Genomic DNA, 7,522 nt, shown 5'->3' on the forward strand with positions numbered 1-7,522 from the left:
GTCTCTTATTGATCTAGCCACCCCTGCTCGCTTTGGTTACTAACTGCATGTAAAATGTTTTTCCATCCTCTCACTGTGTGTGTCCTGAGATCGAGGGTGAGCCTTTTGTAGGCAGCATACAGCTGGATCCTGCTTTTTACCCATTCTGCCAATCTACATCTTTTGCTAGGGAAGTTTAATCCATTTACAGATTTGTACATTATTTGCTCAATTACGTAGATTTATAATTATTTTAATGCATTTGTCTTTTAAATCATGTAGGAAATAAAAAGTGGAGTCACAAAGCAAAAATACAATAATCTTGGCTTTTATATTTGTCCATGTATTTGCTCTTAGCAGAGGTCTCTATTTCTTCATATGGCCCCAGTTACTGTCTGATGACCTTCCATTTCAACCTGAAGGATTCTGTGTAGCATCTCTTGTAGGACAGGTCTGATGGAAATGAACTCCCTCTGCTTTTGTCTACCTGGGAATGTCTTAACTTTCTCCTTTATCTTTGAAGCACAAGAAATAGAATTCTTGATTGGCAGCTTGTTTTTTCTTTTGACACTTCAGATATGTCATCCTACTGCCTTCTGGCCTCCATGGCTTCTGATGAGAAATCAGCTGTCAATCGGACTGAGGATCCTTAAGTGACATCTCACTGCTTTCAAGATTCTCTATCTTTGTCTTTTGAGTTTGATTAGAATGTGTCTCAGTGTGGGTCTCTTTGAGCTTATCCTACTTTGAATTTACTCAGCTTCTTGGATTTATAAATTCATATCTTTCATCAAATTATACACCATGTCCAAGTGGGGTTTATTCCAGGAATGCAAACATGGTTCAATATAAGAACACCAATCAATGTAAACATCACATTAATAGAACAATATATGTGCACACACACACAAGTGTATCTGTTAGATACTTGTATGCCAATGTTCATTGCAGCATTATTCACGATAGTCAAAAGATGGGAACAATCTAAATGTCCATCAACGGAAGCATGGATAAACAAAATGTGGTGTATATACACAATGGAATATTATTCAGCCATATAAAGGAAGAAATTCTGACACATGCTACAACATGGATGGGCCTTGAAAACATTATGCTCAGTGAAATAAGTCAGACACAAAAGGACAAATATTGTATGATGCTACTTCTATGAAAGAGCTACAATAGGCAAATTCATAGAGGCAGAAAGGAGATTAGTGGCTACCAGTGGCTAAGGGTAGGAGAAGATGGGGAGTTATTATTTAATAGTTACAGAGTTTCTGTTTTGGGTGATGCAAAAGTTTTGGAAATAGTGGTGATGGTTGCACAACATGATGAATATATTAATACCACTGAATCGTACACTTAAAAATTATTAAATTGGTAAGTCTTATGTTATATATATTTTACCACGATTTTAAAAATTAATAATGTAATTCACCAAAACCCATTGAATTGTACATTTTAAGCAGGTGAACTGTATGGCACATGAATTATATCTCAATAAAACTGTTTTTTAAAGCTATAAAGGACATTTTGGGTACAATTGGGGAGGATTATATATGTTCCAAATATTAGATAAGAGGAGAACTGTTGTTTTGCTGGGTGTGACAATGGCATTGTGGGAGATCATCCTTTCTCTTAGAAGAGGCATGGTGATTAATTGAGTTGCTAAGTGTGGTGACACCAATGATTAACTTTTGAATGATTCAGAAAAAAAAGCGTGTGTGACTTTTGAGTGTATACTTTCGCATGGCAGAAAGAGAGTGAGAACAAATGGCAAAATGAGAACAAGTGTTCAATATACGGGTGGGTGTTTTACTATTTGTTCAAGCTCAGTGTATTTTGAAATTTTCACAATAGTTGGGAGTAAATCCATTCTATTCAACATTAATCAGCAGGTCCTAATTAGTGCAATAAGGCAAGAAAAAGAAATTAAAAGGCATAAACATTGAATAGGGAGAAATTTAAACTGTCTTTATTGCTAGATGATATGATTGCATATGTGGAACACCAAAGCAGTCTGCTAGAATTAATCAGCTAATTTAGCAGATTTTCTGGATATAAGATCTATGCAGTAAAATCAATTATATTTCTATATACAAACTTTGGGAAATGATATTTTTAAAATATTATTTACAATAGCATGAAAAAATCAACTAAATAGGAATTAACTTGATGTGTAAAGATCTATAGAACAAAATAAAACGTTGCTAAAAAAATCTAAAGTAGACCTAAAATTTTGGAGATACACCATATTCTTGGATTGGGAGCCTCCATATTGTTAAGATGTCCATTCTCCCCAAACTAACCTATAGAGTCAATGCCATCCCAATCATAAATTTCATTTTTTTGGTAGAAATTGAAAACCTAATTTTTGAAAAAGATAGTCTTTACTTTTTAAAGCAATTTTAGGTTCATAGCAAAACTGAGCTGAAAGTAAAGAGTTTTCATGTACCCTCTGGCCTCCACCTACACACAGCCTCCTCCACTATCGAAATCCCGCAGCAGACTGGCACATTTGTCACAGTCAGTGAATCCATCACCCAAAGACCCTAGTGTACATACGGTTCACTCGGGGTCTGCTCTACGTTCTACGGCTTTGACACACGTATAATGACAGATATCCACCACTGTAATACCACACAGAATAGTTTCGCTGCCCTAAAAATCCTCTGTACTCCACCTCTTCATCCTCCCTTCCCCACAAACTCCCAGCAACCCTTGATCTTTTTACTGTCTCCACAGTTTTGCCTGTTCCAGAATGTCACTGTTGGAATCATACAGGGTGTAGCCTTTTCAGATTGGCTTCTTCCACTTAGTCATATGCATTTAAGGTTCCTCCATGTCTTTTCATGGCTTGACAGTTCATTTTTTTTAGTGCTGAATCATATTCAATTGTCTGGATGTATCACAGTTCATTTATCCACTCATCTACTGAAGAACATCTTAGTTGCTTCCAAGTTTTAGCAATTACAGACAAAGCCTCTATAAGCAGAAGATTTTTGTGTGGACATAAGTTTTCAACCCTTTTGAGTAAGTATCAAGGAGCATGATTGCTGGGTTGTGTGGTAAGAGTACGTTTAGTTTTGTCAGCTACTGCCAAAATGTCTTCCAAAGTGGCTGAACCATTTTGCATTCCCCAAGAATGAAGGAATGAGAGCTCTTGGTGCCCCACATCTTCATCAGCATTTGGTGTTGTCAGTATTTTGGATTATGGCCATTCCAATAGGTATGTAGTGGCATCTTATTGTTCTTTTAATTTGAACTTCCCTGATGACATATGATGTGGAACATCTTTTCATATGCTTATTTTCCATCTGTATATCTTCTTTAGTGAGGTGTCTGTTCAAGTTTTTGCCCTTTTTTTTTGAGGAAGATTAGCCCTGAGCTAACTACTGCCAGTCCTTCTCTTTTTGCTGAGGAAGCCTGGCCCTCAGCTAACATCTGTGCCCATCTTCCTCTACTTTTTTTTTAATATGTGGGACGCCTACCACAGCATGGCGTGCCAAGTGGTGCCATGTCCACACCCGGGATCCTAACTGGCGAACCCCAGGCCGCCGAGAAGCGGAATGTGCGCACTTAACCGCCGCGCCACCAGGCTGGCCCCTTGCCCATTTTTTAATTGGGTTGTTTGTTTTCTTATTGTTGAGGTTTAAGAGTTCTTTGTATATTTGAGGCAACAGTCCTTTATCAGATACGTCTTTCACAAATATTTTCACCCAGTGTGTAACTTGTCTTCTCATTCTTTCAACAGTGTCTTTCCCAGAGCAGAAGCTTTTAATTTTAATGACGTCCAGATTATGAATTATTTTTTTGATGGATTGTACCTTTTGGTGTTGTATCTAAACACAAAGTTATCTAGATTTTCTCCTGTTATCTTCTAGGAGTTTTATAGTCTTGCATTTTATATTTAGGTCTATGATCCATTTTGAGGTAATTTTTCTGAAAGGTGTAATGCCATTTTTTTTGCATGTGGATATCCAGTTGTTCCAGTGCCATTTGCTGAAAATACTATCTTTTCTCCATTGTATTACCTTGGCTCCCTTGTCAAAGATAAGTTGACTATATATCCATCCATCTATCTATCTATCTATCTATCTATCTATCTATCTATCTAAGATAAGCAGACTATATATCCATGTATCCATCTATCTATCTATCTATCTAAGTTGACTATCTATCCATCTATCTATCTATCCATCTATCTATCTATCTAGAGAGAGAGAGAGAGAAAGAGATGGGGATACGTTCTGAGAAATGAGTCGTTGTGCAAACATCATAGAATGTACTTATACAAACCTAGATGGTATAGCCTACTACACACCTAGGCTATATGGTAATATTCTTATGGGACAACTGTTGCGTATGTGGTCCATCATTGATTGAAACGTCATTACGTGGTGCATAACTGTACTGTAGCTTTATAGCAGGTCTTGAAGTCAGATAGTGTCAGTTCTCCAACTTTGTTCTTCTCCTTCAATATTGTACTAACTGTCTGAGTCTTTTGTTTCTCCATATAAACCTTAGAATCAGTTTGTCAATATCTACACAATGACTTGCTGGGATTTTGATTGGGATTGCATTGAATCCATAGGTCAAATTGGGAAGAACTGACATCTTGACATCATGAATGAGGCTTCCTATTCATGAACATGGAATATCTCTCCATTTATTTAGTTTTTCTCTGATTTCTTTCATCAGAGTCTTATAGTTATCCTCATGTAGATCTTGTACATATTTTGTTAGTTTTATGCCGAAGTATTTCATTTTGGGGGTACTAATGTGAATGGTATTACGTTTTTAATTTCAAGTTCCACTTCTTCATTGCTGGTATGTAGCTAAGTGATTGACTTTTGTATATTAACCTTGTTTCCTGCAACTTCCAGAGTTTTTTGGCAATTCCTTTGGATTATCTACGTAGAAATCATGCCATCTGCAAACAAAGATAGTTTTATTTCCCTCTTACCAATCTTTATACCTTTTATTTTTTAATTTTTTGGTCTTATTGCATTAGCTAGGACTTCCAGTACAATGTTGAAAAGGAGTTGTGAGAGGGACCATCCTTGTCTTGTTCCTGATCTTAGCACGAAAGCTTTGAGTTTCTCACCATTAATTATGATGTTAGCTGTAGGTCTTTTGTAGTTGTTCTTTATCAAGTTGAGGAAATTCTCTTCTATGGCTAGTTTGCTGAGAGTTTTTAAAAATCGTGAATGGATTTTGTCAAAGGCTTTTTCTGTCTGTTGATATGATAACGTGATTTTTCTTCTTTAGGCTGTTACAGATTTTAGTGTAATTTCTTCCTTAAATGTCTGGTAGAATTCACCAGTGAACCCAAACGAGCCTGGTGCTCTGTGTTTCAGAAGGTTGTTAATTACTGATTCCATTTCCTTAGTAGAGATGGGCCTGTTGGGATCATCTGTTTCCTCGTGTGTGAGTTCTGGGAGACTGTCTGTTGTGTCAGTCCCATCCTATTGATAGTGACGCTCTCAGGCAGGAATGCCAGAGGCCCTTGTCTGCGCCCATATACTCGTAGCAAGCTCCCACAGACATGTCCCCTACCAGGGCCAGGGTAGTGGCTGGACTGACCCTTGTGGTCTTCTTATGGTCACAGGATGTGCTTCAGCAAAAACCATCAAGGAACTTTGAGGAACAAGACTTATTATCCACAGTTCCTGGTGGGTGCACGGCATGCCCAAAGCCACAGAAGGAGGTCACAGAGACAGCACGGACCTGGGGCTCTGCCTTTATTAGGGTCCAAAGGTGGGGTGTCTAGGGTTTTGCAGGTTCATTCTTTATTGGCTAATTTAAAGCATAAGAGTGTGAATTAGGGCGTGGGAGGGGGAGGCGGGCTCACGCAAACGGTCAGTTATCTAGGTTACCCAGAGCTTTCTGAAAGAGGGAGCTTCTTGGGTGGGGGCTACCTTGCTCCTTATCTGGTTGTTTCGCTAACAGCTGTGTGGTACAGCTGCCAATGTGTTTATATAAGATGCATGTCTGTTGAAATGGATGCCTCAGCAATCAAAAGTTTAATGTTGGGCACTTAGACTACAGTGTCTTTCAAGGAATTAGTTTATTTCATCTAGGTTATCAAATTTGTGGGCATAGAGTTGTTCATAACATTCCTTTATTATCATTTTAATGTCCATGGGATCTGCAGTGATGTCCCCTCTTTCGTTTCTGATATCAGTAATTTGTGACTTCTCTCTTTTTTTCTTAGCCCAGATACAGGTTTATGACTTTATTGATATTTTCAAAGAACCAGCTTTTGGTTTCACTGATTTTTTCTTTGATTTCCTGCTTTCAATTTCATTGACATCTACTCTAATTTTTATTATTTCTTTTCTTCTGCTTACTTTGAATTTAATTTGCTCTTCTTTTTCTCATCTCCTACTGTAGAAGCTTAGGTGATTGATTTTAAATCTTTCTTCTTTTCTAAGGCATGCATTCAACGCTATAAATTTCCCCCTAAACACTGCTTTCACTGCATCCCACAAATTTTGATGTCATGTTGTCATTTTCATTCAGTTCAAAATACTTTTTAATTTCTCTTGAGATTTCTTCTTTCACCCATGTGTTATTCAGACGTGTGTTGTTTAATCTCCACGTATTTGCAAATTTTCCAATGATAATCTGATCTTAAAATTTACATTGACTACCAATAGACCTAATAATACCAAGACAATTGAAGAAGAGCAATGATGCTGAAGGACTTACAGGACCAGATTTTGATGCTACATTAAGACAGCGTGGTGATGGCATAAGGATAGATAGATAGATCAATGAGACAGAGTAGAAAATCCCAACAAAGACCCACACACATTTATAGTTACTTGATTTTCAACAAAGGCATCAATGCAACTCAAGGGGGAAAAGAAAGTCTCTCAATAAATGGCGCTCAATCTCCTTGATTTCCATGTGGGAAAAAAATGAACTTTGATTGGTCCCTCACACCAAAGCCAAAAAGTAATTTCTGAAAGCTAAATCTAAAATTCCCAGAAGAAAACAGGACCTTAGGATAGGCAAGGGTTTTAAAAATAGGACAAATATGGCCCCAACTGTAAAAGAAGAAATGTATAAATTGGACTTTATCAAAACTTAAAAGTCTTGCTCATCAAAGGCAAGTTTAAAAAACATCCATAGATTGGGGGAAACATTCACAGTAGATATATCTAATAAAGAACTCATATCCAGAATAACTACAAATCAATAAATAAAATAAAAAGAACTCAGTCTTAAAATTGTCAAAAGACTTGAACTATATTAACTACATTAAAGAAGAAATCCAAATGGCTAAGAAGCATGTGAAAATGGTCCCAACTTCTTTAGTAATCAGGAAAATGCAAATTAAAACCACAGCAGGATACCCTTTCACACCCATCAGAATGGCTAGAAAGCAAGGGGTTGCCAATAGCAAGTGTTGGTGAAAATGTGGCACAACTGGAACTTTCACATGTTGCTGACAGGAATAAAATGTTCAAATCCCTTTGGAAAACTGACTGGCATTTTCCAATGCAGTCGAGCATATAATGGCTCTGTGATCCAG

The sequence above is a fragment of the Equus quagga genome, chromosome 6 (genome assembly GCF_021613505.1).
Source record: "Equus quagga isolate Etosha38 chromosome 6, UCLA_HA_Equagga_1.0, whole genome shotgun sequence".
Lineage (NCBI taxonomy): Eukaryota > Metazoa > Chordata > Mammalia > Perissodactyla > Equidae > Equus > Equus quagga.